The sequence below is a fragment of the Ochotona princeps genome, chromosome 1 (assembly GCF_030435755.1).
Source record: "Ochotona princeps isolate mOchPri1 chromosome 1, mOchPri1.hap1, whole genome shotgun sequence".
Classification (NCBI taxonomy): Eukaryota; Metazoa; Chordata; class Mammalia; order Lagomorpha; family Ochotonidae; genus Ochotona; species Ochotona princeps.
Window position 1 is genome coordinate 140,931,893 of NC_080832.1, and position 19,184 is coordinate 140,951,076.

The window sequence follows — 19,184 nt, forward strand, 5'->3', positions numbered from 1 at the left end:
CGGGCAGTTGCCATTCACCACCACACTCCCTTCCCTAGGTGTCATATCCACTTTCATACATATGTACTGACAGAGCACTTGGTTTCCATGACAGCGGAAAATGGCTTGGGCACTGAACTTGTCTTTGGCAGTGGAGTTTTGAGCGCCTTGAGTGAGGAGCTCCATGTCAGATATGTGTGGGTGCTCAAGCTGCATGATTCCATCCCCCTGGGCTCAATGGGCATGGGACTGGAAGTGACTCAACAGGGTTTCCTAGATAGCTGCCAAAACAGCTGATGGTATGTGAAGTTCATGAGGCAGGTGGAGTTGTTTTGGCAGTGGAAGAGCTGTGCTGCTGCTTCGGGCAGTTGCCATTCACCACCACACTCCCTTCCCTAGGTGTCATATCCACTTTCATACATATGTACTGACAGAGCACTTGGTTTCCATGGCAGCGGAAAATGGCTTGGGCACTGAACTTGTCTTTGTCCGTGGAGTTTTGAGCGCCTTGAGTGAAGAGCTCCATGTTCGTTTTGTGTGGGTGCTCAAGATGTTTGATTCCATCCCACTGGGCTCAATGGGCATGGGACCGGAAGTGACCCAACAGGGGTTCCTAGATAGCTGCCAGAACAGCTGTAGGTATGTGAAGTTCATGAGGCAGGTGGAGTTGTTTTGGCAGTGGAAGAGCTGTGCTGCTGCTTCGGACAGTTGCCATTCACCACCACACTCCCTTCCCTAGGTGTCATATCCACTTTCAGACATATGTGCTGCCAGAGCACTTGGTTTCCATGGCAGCGGAAAATGGCTTGGGCACTGAACTTGTCTTTGGCAATGGAATTTGAGCGCCTTGAGTGAAGAGCTCCATGTTCGTTTTGTGTGGGTGCTCAAGCTCCTTGATTCCATCCCACTGGGCTCAATGGGCATGGGACCGGAAGTGACCCAACAGGGGTTCCTAGATAGCTGCCAGAACAGCTGATGGTATGTGAAGTTCATGAGGCAGGTGGAGTTGTTTTGGCAGTGGAAGAGCTGTGCTGCTGCTTCGGGCAGTTGCCATTCACCACCACACTCCCTTCCCTAGGTGTCATATCCACTTTCAGACATATGTGCTGCCAGAGCACTTGGTTTCCATGGCAGCGGGAAATGGCTTGGGCACTGAACTTGTCTTTGACTGCGGAGTTTTGAGCCCCTTGAGTGAGGAGATCCATGCTAGATTTGTGTGGGTTCTCAAGCTGATTGATTCCATCCCACTGGGCTCAATGGGCATGGGACCCGAAGTGACCCAACAGGGTTTCCTAGATAGCTGCCAGGACAGCTGATGGTATGTGAAGTTCATGAGGCAGGTGGAGTTGTTTTGGCAGTGGAAGAGCTGTGCTGCTGCTTCGGGCAGTTGCCATTCACCAGCACACTCCCTTCCCTAGGTGTCATATCCACTTTCAGACATATGTGCTGCCAGAGCACTTGATTTCCATGGCAGCGGGAAATGGCTTGGGCACTGAACTTGGCTTTGGCTGCGGAGTTTTGAGAGCCTTGAGGAGCTCTATGTTCGTTTTGTGTGGGTGCTCAAACTGCTTGATTCCATCCCACTGGGCTCAATGGGCATGGGACGGAAGTGAGCCAACAGGGTTTCCTAGATAGCTGCCAGGACAGCTGATGGTATGTGAAGTTCATGACGCAGGTGGAGTTGTTTTGGCACTGGAAGAGCTGTGCTGCTGCTTCGGGCAGTTGCCATTCACCAACACACTCCCTTCCCTAGGTGTCATATCCACTTTCAGACATATGTGCTGCCAGAGCACTTGCTTTCCATGGCAGCGGGAAATGGCTTGGGCACTGAACTCGTCTTTGGCCATGGAGTTTTGAGCGCCTTGAGTGAGGAGCTCCATGCTAGATTTGTGTGGGTGCTGAAGCTGCTTGATTCCATCCCACTGGGCTCAATGGGCATGGGACCCGAAGTGACCCAACAGGGTTTCCTAGATAGCTGCCAGGACAGCTGATGGTATGTGAAGTTCATGAGGCAGGTGGAGTTGTTTTGGTAGTGGAAGAGCTGTGCTGCTGCTTCGGGCAGTTGCCATTCACCAGCACACTCCCTTCCCTAGGTGTCATATCCACTTTCAGACATATGTGCTGCCAGAGCACTTGGTTTCCATGGCAGCGGGAAATGGCTTGGGCACTGAACTTGTCTTTGGCTGTGGAGTTTTGAGAGCCTTGAGGAGCTCTATGTTCGTTTTGTGTGGGTGCTGAAGCTGCTTGATTCCATCCCACTGGGCTCAATGGGCATGGGACCGGAAGTGACCCAACAGGGTTTCCTAGATAGCTGCCAGGACAGCTGATGGTATGTGAAGTTCATGAGGCAGGTGGAGTTGTTTTGGCACTGGAAGAGCTTTGCTGCTGCTTCGGGCAGTTGCCATTCACCAACACACTCCCTTCCCTAGGTGTCATATCCACTTTCAGACATATGTGCTGCCAGAGCACTTGGTTTCCATGGCAGCGGGAAATGGCTTGGGCACTGAACTTGTCTTTGGCCGTGGAGTTTTGAGCGCCTTGAGTGAGGAGCTCCATGTTCGTTTTGTGTGGGTGCTGAAGCTGCTTGATTCCAACCCCGTGGGCTCAATGGGCATGGGACCGGAGGTGACTCAACAGGGTTTCCTAGATAGCTGCCAGGACAGCTGATGGTATGTGAAGTTCATGAGGCAGGTGGAGTTGTTTTGGCAGTGGAAGAGCTGTGCTGCTGCTTCGGGCAGTTGCCATTCACCAGCACACTCCCTTCCCTAGGTGTCATATCCACTTTCAGAGATATGTGCTGCCAGAGCACTTGGTTTCGATGGCAGCGGGAAATGGCTTGGGCACTGAACTTGTCTTTGGCTGTGGAGTTTTGAGCGCCTTGAGTGAGGAGCTCCATGTTAGTTTTGTGTGGGTGCTGAAGCTGCTTGATTCCATCCCCACTGGGCTCAATGGGCATGGGACCGGAAGTGACCCAACAGGGTTTCCTAGATAGCTGCCAGGACAGCTGATGGTATGTGAAGTTCATGAGGCAGGTGGAGTTGTTTTGGCAGTGGAAGAGCTGTGCTGCTGCTTCGAGCAGTTGCCATTCACCAGCACACTCCCTTCCCTAGGTGTCATATCCACTTTCAGACATATGTGCTGCCAGAGCACTTGGTTTCCATGGCAGCGGGAAATGGCTTGGGCACTGAACTTGTCTTTGGCTGTGGAGTTTTTAGCGCCTTGAGTGAGGAGCTCCATGTTCGTTTTGTGTGGGTGCTGAAGCTGCTTGATTCCATCCCACTGGGCTCAATGGGCATGGGACCGGAAGTGACCCAACAGGGTTTCCTAGATAGCTGCCAGGACAGCTGATGGTATGTGAAGTTCATGAGGCAGGTGGAGTTGTTTTGACAGTGGAAGAGCTGTGCTGCTGCTTCGGGCAGTTGCCCTTCACCAGCACACTCCCTTCCCTAGGTGTCATATCCACTTTCAGACATATGTGCTGCCAGAGCACTTGGTTTCCATGGCAGCGGGAAATGGCTTGGGCACTGAACTTGTCTTTGGCCGTGGAGTTTTGAGCGCCTTGAGTGAGGAGCTCCATGTTCGTTTTGTGTGGGTGCTGAAGCTGCTTGTTTCCATCCCACTGGGCTCAATGGGCATGGGACCGGAAGTGACCCAACAGGGTTTCCTAGATAGCTGCCAGGACAGCTGATGGTATGTGAAGTTCATGAGGCAGGTGGAGTTGTTTTGGCAGTGGAAGAGCTGTGCTGCTGCTACGGCAGTTGCCATTCACCAGCACACTCCCTTCCCTAGGTGTCATATCCACTTTCAGACATATGTGCTGCCAGAGCACTTGGTTTCCATGGCAGCGGGAAATGGCTTGGGCACTGAACTTGTCTTTTGCTGTGGAGTTTTGAGCTCCTTGAGTGAGGAACTCCATGCTAGATTTGTGTGGGTGCTGAAGCTGCTTGTTTCCATCCCACTGGGCTCAATGGGCATGGGACCGGAAGTGACCCAACAGGGTTTCCTAGATAGCTGCCAGGACAGCTGATGGTATGTCAAGCTCATGAGGCAGGTGGAGTTGTTTTAACAGTGGAAGAGCTGTGCTGCTGCTTCGGACAGTTGCCATTCACCACCACACTCCCTTCCCTAGGTGTCATATCCACTTTCAGACATATGTGCTGCCAGAGCACTTGGTTTCCATGGCAGCGGAAAATGGCTTGGGCACTGAACTTGTCTTTGGCTGTGGAGTTTTGAGCGCCTTGAGTGAAGAGCTCCATGTTCGTTTTGTGTGGGTGCTGAAGCTGCTTGATTCCATCCCACTGGGCTCAATGGGCATGGGACCGGAAGTGACCCAACAGGGTTTCCTAGATAGCTGCCAGGACAGCTGATGGTATGTGAAGTTCATGAGGCAGGTGGAGTTGTTTTGGCAGTGGAAGAGCTGTGCTGCTGCTTCGGGCAGTTGCCATTCACCAGCACACTCCCTTTCCTAGGTGTCATATCCACTTTCAGACATATGTGCTGCCGGAGCACTTGGTTTCCATGGCAGCGGGAAATGGCTTGAGCACTAATCTTGTCTTTGGCCGTGGAGTTTTGAGCGCCTTGAGTGAGGAGCTCCATGTTCGTTTTGTGTGGGTGCTGAAGCTGCTTGATTCCATCCCACTGGGCTCAATGGGCATGGGACCGGAAGTGACCCAACAGGGTTTCCTAGATAGCTGCCAGGACAGCTGATGGTATGTGAAGTTCATGAGGCAGGTGGAGTTGTTTTAGCAGTGGAAGAGCTGTGCTGCTGCTTCGGGCAGTTGCCATTCACCAGCACACTCCCTTCCCTAGGTGTCATATCCACTTTCAGAGATATGTGCTGCCAGAGCACTTGGTTTCCATGGCAGCGGGAAATGGCTTGGGCACTGAACTTGTCTTTGGCTGTGGAGTTTTGAGCGCCTTGAGTGAGGAGCTCCATGTTAGTTTTGTGTGGGTGCTGAAGCTGCTTGATTCCATCCCCACTGGGCTCAATGGGCATGGGACCGGAAGTGACCCAACAGGGGTTCCTAGATAGCTGCCAGGACAGCTGATGGTATGTGAAGTTCATGAGGCAGGTGGAGTTGTTTTGGCAGTGGAAGAGCTGTGCTGCTGCTTCGAGCAGTTGCCATTCACCAGCACACTCCCTTCCCTAGGTGTCATATCCACTTTCAGACATATGTGCTGCCAGAGCACTTGGTTTCCATGGCAGCGGGAAATGGCTTGGGCACTGAACTTGTCTTTGGCTGTGGAGTTTTTAGCGCCTTGAGTGAGGAGCTCCATGTTCGTTTTGTGTGGGTGCTGAAGCTGCTTGATTCCATCCCACTGGGCTCAATGGGCATGCGACCGGAAGTGACCCAACAGGGTTTCCTAGATAGCTGCCAGGACAGCTGATGGTATGTCAAGTTCATGAGGCAGGTGGAGTTGTTTTGACAGTGGAAGAGCTGTGGTGCTGCTTCGGGCAGTTGCCATTCACCACCACACTCCCTTCCCTAGGTGTCATATCCACTTTCAGACATATGTGCTGCCAGAGCACTTGGTTTCCATGGCAGCGGGAAATGGCTTGGGCACTGAACTTGTCTTTGGCTGTGGAGTTTTGAGCGCCTTGAGTGAGGAGCTCCATGTTCGTTTTGTGTGGGTGCTGAAGCTGCTTGTTTCCATCCCACTGGGCTCAATGGGCATGGGACCGGAAGTGACCCAACAGGGTTTCCTAGATAGCTGCCAGGACAGCTGATGGTATGTGAAGTTCATGAGGCAGGTGGAGTTGTTTTGGCAGTGGAAGAGCTGTGCTGCTGCTATGGGCAGTTGCCATTCACCAGCACACTCCCTTCCCTAGGTGTCATATCCACTTTCAGACATATGTGCTGCCAGAGCACTTGGTTTCCATGGCAGCGGGAAATGGCTTGGGCACTGAACTTGTCTTTGGCTGTGGAGTTTTGAGCTCCTTGAGTGAGGAGCTCCATGCTAGATTTGTGTGGGTGCTGAAGCTGCTTGTTTCCATCCCACTGGGCTCAATGGGCATGGGACCGGAAGTGACCCAACAGGGTTTCCTAGATAGCTTCCAGGACAGCTGATGGTATGTGAAGTTCATGAGGCAGGTGGAGTTGTTCTGGCACTGGAAGAGCTGTGCTGCTGCTTCGGGCAGTTGCCATTCACCAACACACTCCCTTCCCTAGGTGTCATATCTACTTTCAGACATATGTGCTGCCAGAGCACTTGGTTTCCATGGCAGAGGGAAATGGCTTGGGCACTGAACTTGTCTTTGGCCGTGGAGATTTGAGCGACTTGAGTGAGGAGCTCCATGTCAGATATGTGTGGGTGCTCAAGCTGCTTGATTCCATCCCACTGGGCTCAATGGGCATGGGACCGGAAGTGACTCAACAGGGTTTCCTAGATAGCTGCCAGGACAGCTGATGGTATGTCAAGTTCATGAGGCAGGTGGAGTTGTTTTAGCAGTGGAAGAGCTGTGCTGCTGCTACGGGCAGTTGCCATTCACCACCACACTCCCTTCCCTAGGTGTCATATCCACTTTCAGACATATGTGCTGCCAGAGCACTTGGTTTCCATGGCAGCGGGAAATGGCTTGGGCACTGAACTTGTCTTCCGACATGTAGGTTTGAGCGCCTTGAGTGAGGAGCTCCATGTTCGTTTTGTGTGGGTGCTGAAGCTGCTTGATTCCATCCCACTGGGCTCAAGGGGCATAGGATCGGAAGTGACCCAACAGGGTTTCCTAGATAGCTGCCAGGACAGCTGATTGTATGTGAAGTTCATGAGGCAGGTGGAGTTGTTTTGGCACTGGAAAAGCTGTGCTGCTGCTTCGGGCAGTTGCCATTCACCAGCACACTCCCTTCCCTAGGTGTCATATCTACTTTCAGACATATGTGCTGCCAGAGCACTTGGTTTCCATGGCAGAGGGAAATGGCTTGGGCACTGAACTTGTCTTTGGCTGTGGAGTTTTGAGCGCCTTGAGTGAGGAGCTTCATGTCAGATATTTGTGGGTGCTCAAGCTGCTTGATTCCATCCCCCTGGGCTCAATGGGCATGGGTCCGGAAGTGACTCAACAGGGTTTCCTAGATACCTGCCAGGACAGCTGATGGTATGTGAAGTTCATGAGGCAGGTGGAGTTGTTTTGGCACTGGAAGAGCTGTGCTGCTGCTTCGGGCAGTTGCCATTCACCACCACACTCCCTTCCCTAGGTGTCATATCCACTTTCAGACATATGTGCTGCCAGAGCACTTGGTTTCCATGGCAGCGGGAAATGGCTTGGGCACTGAACTTGTCTTTGGCCATGTAGGTTTGAGCGCCTTGAGTGAGGAGCTCCATGTTCGTTTTGTGTGGGTGCTGAAGCTGCTTGATTCCATCCCACTGGGCTCAATGGGCATGGGACCGGAAGTGACCCAACATGGGTTCCTAGATAGCTGCCAGGACAGCTGATGGTATGTGAAGTTCATGAGGCAGGTGGAGTTGTTTTGGCACTGGAAGAGCTGGGCTGCTGCTTCGGACAGTTGACATTCACCAGCATACTCCCTTCCCTAGGTGTCATATCCACTTTCAGATACATGTGCTGCCAGAGCTCTTAGTTTCCATGGCAGCGGGAAATGGCTTGGGCACTGAACTTGTCTTTAGCTGTGAAGTTTCGAGTGCCTTGAGTGAGGAGCTCCATGTTCGTTTTGTGTGGGTGCTGAAGCTGCTTGATTCCATCCCACTGGGCTCAATGGGCATGGGACCGGAAGTGACCCAGCAGGGTCCTAGATAGCTGCCAGGACAGCTGATGGTATGTGAAGTTCATGAGGCAGGTGGAGTTGTTTTGGCAGTGGAAGAGCTGTGCTGCTGCTCCAGGCAGTTGCCATTCACCAGCACACTCCCTTCCCTAGGTGTCATATCCACTTTCAGACATATGTGCTGCCAGAGCACTTGGTTTCCATGGCAGCGGAAAATGGCTTGGGCACTGAACTTGTCTTTGGCAATGGAATTTTGAGCGCCTTGAGTGAAGAGCTCCATGTTCGTTTTGTGTGGGTGCTCAAGCTGCTTGATTCCATCCCACTGGGCTCAATGGGCATGGGACCGGAAGTGACCCAACAGGGGTTCCTAGATAGCTGCCAGGACAGCTGATGGTATGTGAAGTTCATGACGCAGGTGGAGTTGTTTTGGCACTGGAAGAGCTGTGCTGCTGCTTCGGGCAGTTGCTATTCACCAACACACTCCCTTCCCTAGGTGTCATATCCACTTTCAGACATATGTGCTGCCAGAGCACTTGCTTTCCATGGCAGCGGCAAATGGCTTGGGCACTGAACTCGTCTTTGGCTGTGGAGTTTTTAGCGCCTTGAGTGAGGAGCTCCATGCTAGATTTGTGTGGGTGCTGAAGCTGCTTGATTCCATCCCACTGGGCTCAATGGGCATGGGACCCGAAGTGACCCAACAGGGTTTCCTAGATAGCTGCCAGGACAGCTGATGGTATGTGAAGTTCATGAGGCAGGTGGAGTTGTTTTGGCAGTGGAAGAGCTGTGCTGCTGCTTCGGGCAGTTGCCATTCACCACCACACTCCCTTCCCTAGGTGTCATATCCACTTTCAGACATATGTGCTGCCAGAGCACTTGATTTCCATGGCAGCGGGAAATGGCTTGGGCACTGAACTTGTCTTTGGCTGCGGAGTTTTGAGAGCCTTGAGGAGCTCTATGTTCGTTTTGTGTGGGTGCTGAAGCTGCTTGATTCCATCCCACTGGGCTCAATGGGCATGGGACCGGAAGTGACCCAACAGGGTTTCCTAGATAGCTGCCAGGACAGCTGATGGTATGTGAAGTTCATGAGGCAGGTGGAGTTGTTTTGGCACTGGAAGAGCTGTGCTGCTGCTTCGGGCAGTTGCCATTCACCAACACACTCCCTTCCCTAGGTGTCATATCCACTTTCAGACATATGTGCTGACAGAGCACTTGGTTTCCATGGCATCGGGAAATGGCTTGGGCATCTAACTTGTGTTTGGCTGTGGAGTTTTGAGCGCCTTGAGTGAGGAGCTCCATGTTCGTTTTGTGTGGGTGCTGAAGCTGCTTGATTCCATCCCACTGGGCTCAATGGGCATGGGACCGGAAGTGACCCAACAGGGTTTCCTAGATAGCTGCCAGGACAGCTGATGGTATGTGAAGTTCATGAGGCAGGTGGAGTTGTTTTGGCAGTGGAAGAGCTGTGCTGCTGCTTCGGGCAGTTGCCATTCACCAGCACACTCCCTTCCCTAGGTGTCATATCCACTTTCAGACATATGTGCTGCCAGAGCACTTGGATTCCATGGCAGCGGGAAATGGCTTGGACACTGAACTTGTCTTCCGCCATGAAGGTTTGAGCGCCTTGAGTGAGGAGCTCCATGTTAGTTTTGTGTGGTTCCTGAAGCTGCTTGATTCCCTCCCACTGTGCTCAATGGGCATGGGACCGGAAGTGACCCAACAGGGTTTCCTAGATAGGTGCCAGGACAGCTGATGGTATGTGAAGTTCATGAGGCAGGTGGAGTTGTTTTGGCAGTGGAAGAGCTGTGCTGCTGCTTCAGGCAGTTGCAATTCACCAACACACTCCCTTCCCTAGGTGTCATATCCATTTTCAGACATATGTGCTGCCAGAGCACTTGGTTTCCATGGCAGCGGAAAATGGCTTGGGCACTGAACTTGTCTTTGGCCGAGGAGTTTTTAGCGCCTTGAGTGAGGAGCTCCATGTTCGTTTTGTGTGGGTGCTGAAGCTGCTTGATTCCATCCCACTGGGCTCAATGGTCATGGGACAGGAAGTGACTCAACAGGGTTTCCTAGATAGCTGCCAAAACAGCTGATGGTATGTGAAGTTCATGAGGCAGGTGATGTTGTTTTGGCAGTGGAAGAGCTGTGCTGCTGCTTCGGGCAGTTGCAATTCACCAACACACTCCCTTCCCTAGGTGTCATATCCACTTTCAGACATATGTGCTGCCAGAGCACTTGGTTTCCATGGCAGCGGGAAATGGCTTGAGCACTAATCTTGTCTTTGGCCGTGGAGTTTTGAGCGCCTTGAGTGAGGAGCTCCATGTTCGTTTTGTGTGGGTGCTGAAGCTGCTTGATTCCATCCCACTGGGCTCAATGGGCATGGGACCGGAAGTGACCCAACAGGGTTTCCTAGATAGCTGCCAGGACAGCTGATGGTATGTGAAGTTCATGAGGCAGGTGGAGTTGTTTTAGCAGTGGAAGAGCTGTGCTGCTGCTTCGGGCAGTTGCCATTCACCAGCACACTCCCTTCCCTAGGTGTCATATCCACTTTCAGACATATGTGCTGCCAGAGCACTTGGTTTCCATGGCAGCGGGAAATGGCTTGGGCACTGAACTTGTCTTTGGCTGTGGAGTTTTGAGCGCCTTGAGTGAGGAGCTCCATGTTCGTTTTGTGTGGGTGCTGAAGCTGCTTGATTCCATCCCACTGGGCTCAATGGGCATGGGACCAGAAGTGACCCATCAGGGTTTCCTAGATACCTGCCAGGACAGCTGATGGTATGTGAAGTTCATGAGGCAGGTGGAGTTGTTTTGGCAGTGGAAGAGCTGTGCTGCTGCTTCAGGCAGTTGCCATTCACCACCACACTCCCTTCCCTAAGTGTCATATCCACTTTCAGACATATGTGCTGCCAGAGCACTTGGTTTCCATGGCAGCGGGAAATATCTTCAGCACTGAACTTGTCTTTTGTTGTGAAGTTTTGAGCGCCTTGAGTGAGGAGCTCCATGTTCGTTTTGTGTGGGTGCTGAAGCTGCTTGATTCCATCCCACTGGGCTCAATGGTCATGGGACCGGAAGTGACCCAACAGGGTTTCCTAGATAGGTGCCAGGACAGCTAATGGTATGTGAAGTTCATGAGGCAGGTGGAGTTGTTTTGGCACTGGAAGAGCTGTGCTGCTGCTTCGGGCAGTTGCCATTCACCAACACATTCCCTTCCCTAGGTGTCATATCCACTTTCAGACATATGTGCTGCCAGAGCACTTGGTTTCCATGGCAGCGGGAAATGGCTTGGGCACTGAACTTGTCTTTGGCTGTGGAGTTTTGAGCGCCTTGAGTGAGGAGCTCCATGTTCGTTTTGTGTGGGTGCTCAAGCTGCTTGATTCCATCCCACTGGGCTCAATGGGCATGGGACCGGAAGTGACCCAACAGGGTTTCTAGATAGCTGCCTGGACAGCTGATGGTATGTGAAGTTCATGAGGCAGGTGGAGTTGTTTTGGCACTGGAAGAGCTTTGGGGCTTCTTCGGGCAGTTGCCATTCACCAGCACACTCCCTTCCCTAGGTGTCATATCCACTTTCAGACATATGTGCTGCCAGAGCACTTGGTTTCCATGGCAGCGGGAAATGGCTTGGGCACTGAACTTGTCTTTGGCTGTGAAGTGTTGAGCGCCTTGAGTGAGGAGCTCCATGTTCGTTTTGTGTGGGTGCTGAAGCTGCTTGATTCCATCCCACTGGGCTCAATGGGCATGGGACCAGAAGTGATCCAACAGGGTTTCCTAGATAGCTGCCAGGACAGCTGATGGTATGTGAAGTTCATGAGGCAGGTGGAGTTGTTTTGGCAGTGAAAGAGCTGTGCTGCTGCTTCAGGCAGTTGCCATTCACCAACACACTCCCTTCCCTAGGTGTCATATCCATTTTCAGACATATGTGCTGCCAGAGCAATTGGTTTCCATGGCAGCGGGAAATGGCTTGGGCACTGAACTTGTCTTTGGCTGTGGAGTTTTGAGCGCATTGAGTGAGGAGCTCCATGTTCGTTTTGTGTGGGTGCTGAAGCTGCTTGATTCCATCCCACTGGGCTCAATGAGCATGGGACCGGATGTGACCCAACAGGGTTTCCGAGATAGCTGCCAGGACAGCTGATGGTATGTGAAGTTCATGAGGCAGGTGGAGTTGTTTTGGCAGTGGAAGAGCTGTGCTGCTGCTTCAGGCAGTTGCCATTCACCAGCAAACTCCCTTCCCTAGGTGTCATATCCACTTTCAGACATATGTGCTGCCAGAGCACTTGGTTTCCATGGCAGCGGGAAATGGCTTGGGCACTGAACTTGTCTTTGGCTGTGGAGTTTTGAGCGCCTTGAGTGAGGAGCTCCATGTTCGTTTTGTGTGGTTCCTGAAGCTGCTTGATTCCATCCCCCTGGGCTCAATGGGCATGGGACCGGAAGTGACCCAACAGGGTTTCCTAGATAGCTGCCAGGACAGCTGATGGTATGTGAAGTTCATGAGGCAGGTGGAGTTGTTTTGGCAGTGGAAGAGCTGTGCTGCTGCCTCAGGCAGTTGCCATTCACCAGCACACTCCCTTCCCTAGGTGTCATATCCACTTTCAGACATATGTGCTGCCAGAGCACTTGGTTTCCATGGCAGTGGGAAATGGCTTGGGCACTGAACTTGTCTTTGGCCATGTACATTTGAGCGCCTTGAGTGAGGAGCTCCATGTTCGTTTTGTGTGGGTGCTGAAGCTGCTTGATTCCATCCCACTGGGCTCAATGGGCATGGGACCGGAAGTGACCGAACAGGGTTTCCTAGATAGCTGCCAGGAAAGCTTACGCTATGTGAAGTTCATGAGGCAGGTGGAGTTGTTTTGGCACTGGGAGAGCTGTGCTGCTGCTTCGGGCAGTTGCCATTCACCAGCACACTCCCTTCCCTAGGTGTCATATCCATTTTCAGAGATATGTGCTGCCAGAGCACTTGGTTTCCATGGCAGCGGGAAATGGCTTGGGCACTGAACTTGTCTTTGGCTGTGGAGTTTTGAGCGCCTTGAGTGAGGAGCTCCATGTTCGTTTTGTGTGGGTGCTGAAGCTGCTTGATTCCATCCCACTGGGCTCAATGGGCATGGGACCAGAAGTGACCCATCAGGGTTTCCTAGATACCTGCCAGGACAGCTGATGGTATGTGAAGTTCATGAGGCAGGTGGAGTTGTTTTGGCAGTGGAAGAGCTGTGCTGCTGCTTCAGGCAGTTGCCATTCACCACCACACTCCCTTCCCTAAGTGTCATATCCACTTTCAGACATATGTGCTGCCAGAGCACTTGGTTTCCATGGCAGCGGGAAATATCTTCAGCACTGAACTTGTCTTTTGTTGTGAAGTTTTGAGCGCCTTGAGTGAGGAGCTCCATGTTCGTTTTGTGTGGGTGCTGAAGCTGCTTGATTCCATCCCACTGGGCTCAATGGTCATGGGACCGGAAGTGACCCAACAGGGTTTCCTAGATAGCTGCCAGGACAGCTGATTGTATGTGAAGTTCATGAGGCAGGTGGAGTTGTTTTGGCACTGGAAGAGCTGTGCTGCTGCTTCGGGCAGTTGCCATTCACCAACACATTCCCTTCCCTAGGTGTCATATCCACTTTCAGACATATGTGCTGCCAGAGCACTTGGTTTCCATGGCAGCGGGAAATGGCTTGGGCACTGAACTTGTCTTTGGCTGTGGAGTTTTGAGCGCCTTGAGTGAGGAGCTCCATGTTCGTTTTGTGTGGGTGCTCAAGCTGCTTGATTCCATCCCACTGGGCTCAATGGGCATGGGACCGGAAGTGACCCAACAGGGTTTCTAGATAGCTGCCAGGACAGCTGATGGTATGTGAAGTTCATGAGGCAGGTGGAGTTGTTTTGGCACTGGAAGAGCTTTGGGGCTTCTTCGGGCAGTTGCCATTCACCAGCACACTCCCTTCCCTAGGTGTCATATCCACTTTCAGACATATGTGCTGCCAGAGCACTTGGTTTCCATGGCAGCGGGAAATGGCTTGGGCACTGAACTTGTCTTTGGCTGTGAAGTGTTGAGCGCCTTGAGTGAGGAGCTCCATGTTCGTTTTGTGTGGGTGCTGAAGCTGCTTGATTCCATCCCACTGGGCTCAATGGGCATGGGACCAGAAGTGATCCAACAGGGTTTCCTAGATAGCTGCCAGGACAGCTGATGGTATGTGAAGTTCATGAGGCAGGTGGAGTTGTTTTGGCAGTGGAAGAGCTGTGCTGCTGCTTCAGGCAGTTGCCATTCACCAGCAAACTCCCTTCCCTAGGTGTCATATCCACTTTCAGACATATGTGCTGCCAGAGCACTTGGTTTCCATGGCAGCGGGAAATGGCTTGGGCACTGAACTTGTCTTTGGCTGTGGAGTTTTGAGCGCCTTGAGTGAGGAGCTCCATGTTCGTTTTGTGTGGTTCCTGAAGCTGCTTGATTCCATCCCCCTGGGCTCAATGGGCATGGGACCGGAAGTGACCCAACAGGGTTTCCTAGATAGCTGCCAGGACAGCTGATGGTATGTGAAGTTCATGAGGCAGGTGGAGTTGTTTTGGCACTGGAAGAGCTGTGCTGCTGCCTCAGGCAGTTGCCATTCACCAGCACACTCCCTTCCCTAGGTGTCATATCCACTTTCAGACATATGTGCTGCCAGAGCACTTGGTTTCCATGGCAGTGGGAAATGGCTTGGGCACTGAACTTGTCTTTGGCCATGTACATTTGAGCGCCTTGAGTGAGGAGCTCCATGTTCGTTTTGTGTGGGTGCTGAAGCTGCTTGATTCCATCCCACTGGGCTCAATGGGCATGGGACCGGGAGTGACCGAACAGGGTTTCCTAGATAGCTGCCAGGAAAGCTGACGCTATGTGAAGTTCATGAGGCAGGTGGAGTTGTTTTGGCACTGGGAGAGCTGTGCTGCTGCTTCGGGCAGTTGCCATTCACCAGCACACTCCCTTCCCTAGGTGTCATATCCATTTTCAGAGATATGTGCTGCCAGAGCACTTGGTTTCCATGGCAGCGGGAAATGGCTTGGGCACTGAACTTGTCTTTGGCTGTGGAGTTTTGAGCGCCTTGAGTGAGGAGCTCCATGTTAGTTTTGTGTGGGTGCTGAAGCTGCTTGATTCCATCCCACTGGGCTCAATGAGCATGGGACCGGAAGTGACCCAACAGAGTTTCCTAGATAGCTGTCAGGACAGCTGATGGTATGTGAAGTTCATGAGGCAGGTGGAGTTGTTTTGGCAGTGGAAGAGCTGTGCTGCTGCTTCGGGCAGTTGCCATTCACCAGCACACTCCCTTCCCTAGGTGTCATATCCATTTTCAGACATATGTGCTGCCAGAGCACTTGGTTTCCATGGCAGCGGGAAATGGCTTGGGCACTGAACTTGTCTTTGGCTGTGAAGTGTTGAGCGCCTTGAGTGAGGAGCTCCATGTTCATTTTGTGTGGGTGCTGAAGCTGCTTGATTCCATCCCACTGGGCTCAATGGGCATGGGACCAGAAGTGATCCAACAGGGTTTCCTAGATAGGTGCCAGGACAGCTGATGGTATGTGAAGTTCATGAGGCAGGTGGAGTTGTTTTGGCAGTGAAAGAGCTGTGCTGCTGCTTCAGGCAGTTGCCATTCACCAACACACTCCCTTCCCTAGGTGTCATATCCATTTTCAGACATATGTGCTGACAGAGCACTTGGTTTCCATGGCAGCGGGAAATGGCTTGGGCACTGAACTTGTCTTTGGCTGTGGAGTTTTGAGCGCCTTGAGTGAGGAGCTCCATGTTAGATTTGTGTGGGTGCTGAAGCTGCTTGATTCCATCCCACTGGGCTCAATGGGCATGGGACCGGAAGTGACCCAACAGGGTTTCCTAGATAGCTGCCAGGACAGCTGATGGTATGTGAAGTTCATGAGGCAGGTGGAGTTGTTTTGGCAGTGGAAGAGCTGTGCTGCTGCTTCGGGCAGTTGCCATTCACCAGCATACTCCCTTCCCTAGGTGTCATATCCATTTTCAGACATATGTGCTGACAGAGCACTTGGTTTCCATGGCAGCGGGAAATGGCTTGGACACTGAACCTGTCTTTGGCCGTGGAGTTTTGAGCGCCTTGAGTGAGGAGCTCCATGTTCGTTTTGTGTGGGTGATGAAGCTGCTTGATTCCATCCCACTGTGCTCAATGGGCATGGGACCGGGAGTGACCGAACAGGGTTTCCTAGATAGCTGCCAGGAAAGCTGATGGTATGTGAAGTTCATGAGGCAGGTGGAGTTGTTTTGGCAGTGGAAGAGCTGTGCTGCTGCTTCGGGCAGTTGCCATTCACCAGCACACTCCCTTCCCTAGGTGTCATATCCACTTTCAGACATATGTGCTGCCAGAGCACTTGGTTTCCATGGCAGCGGGAAATGGCTTGGGCACTGAACTTGTCTTTGGCTGTGGAGTTTTGAGCGCCTTGAGTGAGGAGCTCCATGTTAGTTTTGTGCGGGTGCTGAAGCTGCTTGATTCCATCCCACTGGGCTGAATGGGCATGGGACCGGAAGTGACCCAACAGGGTTTCCTAGATAGCTGCCAGGACAGCTGATGGTATGTGAAGTTCATGAGGCAGGTGGAGTTGTTTTGGCACTGGAAGAGCTGTGCTGCTGCTTCGGGCAGTTGCCATTCACCAGCACACTCCCTTCCCTACGTGTCATATCCATTTTCAGACATATGTGCTGCCAGAGCACTTGGTTTCCATGGCAGCGGGAAATGGCTTGGGCACTGAACTTGTCTTTGGCCATGTAGTTTTGAGCGCCTTGAGTGAGGAGCTCCATGTTAGTTTTGTGTGGGTGCTGAAGCTACTTGATTCCATCCCACTGGGCTCAATGGGCATGGGACCGGAAGTGACCCAACAGGGTTTCCTAGATACCTGCCAGGACAGCTGATGGTATGTGAAGTTCATGAGGCAGGTGGAGTTGTTTTGGCAGTGGAAGAGCTGTGCTGCTGCTTCAGACAGTTGCCATTCACCAGCACACTCCCTTCCCTAGGTGTCATATCCACTTTCACACATATGTGCTGCCAGAGCACTTGGTTTCCATGGCAGCGGGAAATGGCTTGGGCACTGAACTTGTCTTTGGCCGTGACATTTTGAGCGCCTTGAGTGAGGAGCTCCATGTTAGTTTTGTGTGGGTGCTCAAGCTGCTTGATTCCCTCCCACTGTGCTCAATGGGCATGGGACCGGAAGTGACCCAACAGGGTTTCCTAGATAGGTGCCAGGACAGCTGATGGTATGTGAAGTTCATGAGGCAGGTGGAGTTGTTTTGGCACTGGGAGAGCTGTGCTGCTGCTTCGGGCAGTTGCCATTCACCAGCACACTCCCTTCCCTAGGTGTCATATCCATTTTCAGAGATATGTGCTGCCAGAGCACTTGGTTTCCATGGCAGCGGGAAATGGCTTGGGCACTGAACTTGTCTTTGGCTGTGGAGTTTTGAGCGCCTTGAGTGAGGAGCTCCATGTTAGTTTTGTGTGGGTGCTGAAGCTGCTTGATTCCATCCCACTGGGCTCAATGAGCATGGGACCGGAAGTGACCCAACAGAGTTTCCTAGATAGCTGTCAGGACAGCTGATGGTATGTGAAGTTCATGAGGCAGGTGGAGTTGTTTTGGCACTGGAAGAGCTGTGCTGCTGCTTCGGGCAGTTGCCATTCACCAGCACACTCCCTTCCCTAGGTGTCATATCCATTTTCAGACATATGTGCTGCCAGAGCACTTGGTTTCCATGGCAGCGGGAAATGGCTTGGGCACTGAACTTGTCTTTGGCTGTGAAGTGTTGAGCGCCTTGAGTGAGGAGCTCCATGTTCATTTTGTGTGGGTGCTGAAGCTGCTTGATTCCATCCCACTGGGCTCAATGGGCATGGGACCAGAAGTGATCCAACAGGGTTTCCTAGATAGGTGCCAGGACAGCTGATGGTATGTGAAGTTCATGAGGCAGGTGGAGTTGTTTTGGCAGTGAAAGAGCTGTGCTGCTGCTTCAGGCAGTTGCCATTCACCAACACACTCCCTTCCCTAGGTGTCATATCCATTTTCAGACATATGTGCTGCCAGAGCACTTGGTTTCCATGGCAGCGGGAAATGGCTTGGGCACTGAACTTGTCTTTGGCTGTGGAGTTTTGAGCGCCTTGAGTGAGGAGCTCCATGTTAGATTTGTGTGGGTACTGAAGCTGCTTGATTCCATCCCACTGGGCTCAATGGGCATGGGACCGGAAGTGACCCAACAGGGTTTCCTAGATAGCTGCCAGGACAGCTGATGGTATGTGAAGTTCATGAGGCAGGTGGAGTTGTTTTGGCAGTGGAAGAGCTGTGCTGCTGCTTCGGGCAGTTGCTATTCACCAGCATACTCCCTTCCCTAGGTGTCATATCCATTTTCAGACATATGTGCTGACAGAGCACTTGGTTTCCATGGCAGCGGGAAATGGCTTGGACACTGAACCTGTCTTTGGCCGTGGAGTTTTGAGCGCCTTGAGTGAGGAGCTCCATGTTCGTTTTGTGTGGGTGCTGAAGCTGCTTGATTCCATCCCACTGTGCTCAATGGGCATGGGACCGGGAGTGACCGAACAGGGTTTCCTAGATAGCTGCCAGGAAAGCTGATGGTATGTGAAGTTCATGAGGCAGGTGGAGTTGTTTTGGCAGTGGAAGAGCTGTGCTGCTGCTTCGGGCAGTTGCCATTCACCAGCACACTCCCTTCCCTAGGTGTCATATCCACTTTCAGACATATGTGCTGCCAGAGCACTTGGTTTCCATGGCAGCGGGAAATGGCTTGGGCACTGAACTTGTCTTTGGCTGTGGAGTTTTGAGCGCCTTGAGTGAGGAGCTCCATGTTAGTTTTGTGCGGGTGCTGAAGCTGCTTGATTCCATCCCACTGGGCTGAATGGGCATGGGACCGGAAGTGACCCAACAGGGTTTCCTAGATAGCTGCCAGGACAGCTGATGGTATGTGAAGTTCATGAGGCAGGTGGAGTTGTTTTGGCACTGGAAGAGCTGTGCTGCTGCTTCGGGCAGTTGCCATTCACCAGCACACTCCCTTCCCTAGGTGTCATATCCATTTTCAGACATATGTGCTGCCAGAGCACTTGGTTTCCATGGCAGCGGGAAATGGCTTGGGCACTGAACTTGTCTTTGGCCATGTAGTTTTGAGCGCCTTGAGTGAGGAGCTCCATGTTAGTTTTGTGTGGGTGCTGAAGCTACTTGATTCCATCCCACTGGGCTCAATGGGCATGGGACCGGAAGTGACCCAACAGGGTTTCCTAGATAGCTGCCAGGACAGCTGATGGTATGTGAAGTTCATGAGGCAGGTGGAGTTGTTTTGGCAGTGGAAGAGCTGTGCTGCTGCTTCAGACAGTTGCCATTCACCAGCACACTCCCTTCCCTAGGTGTCATATCCACTTTCACACATATGTGCTGCCAGAGCACTTGGTTTCCATGGCAGCGGGAAATGGCTTGGGCACTGAACTTGTCTTTGGCCGTGACATTTTGAGCGCCTTGAGTGAGGAGCT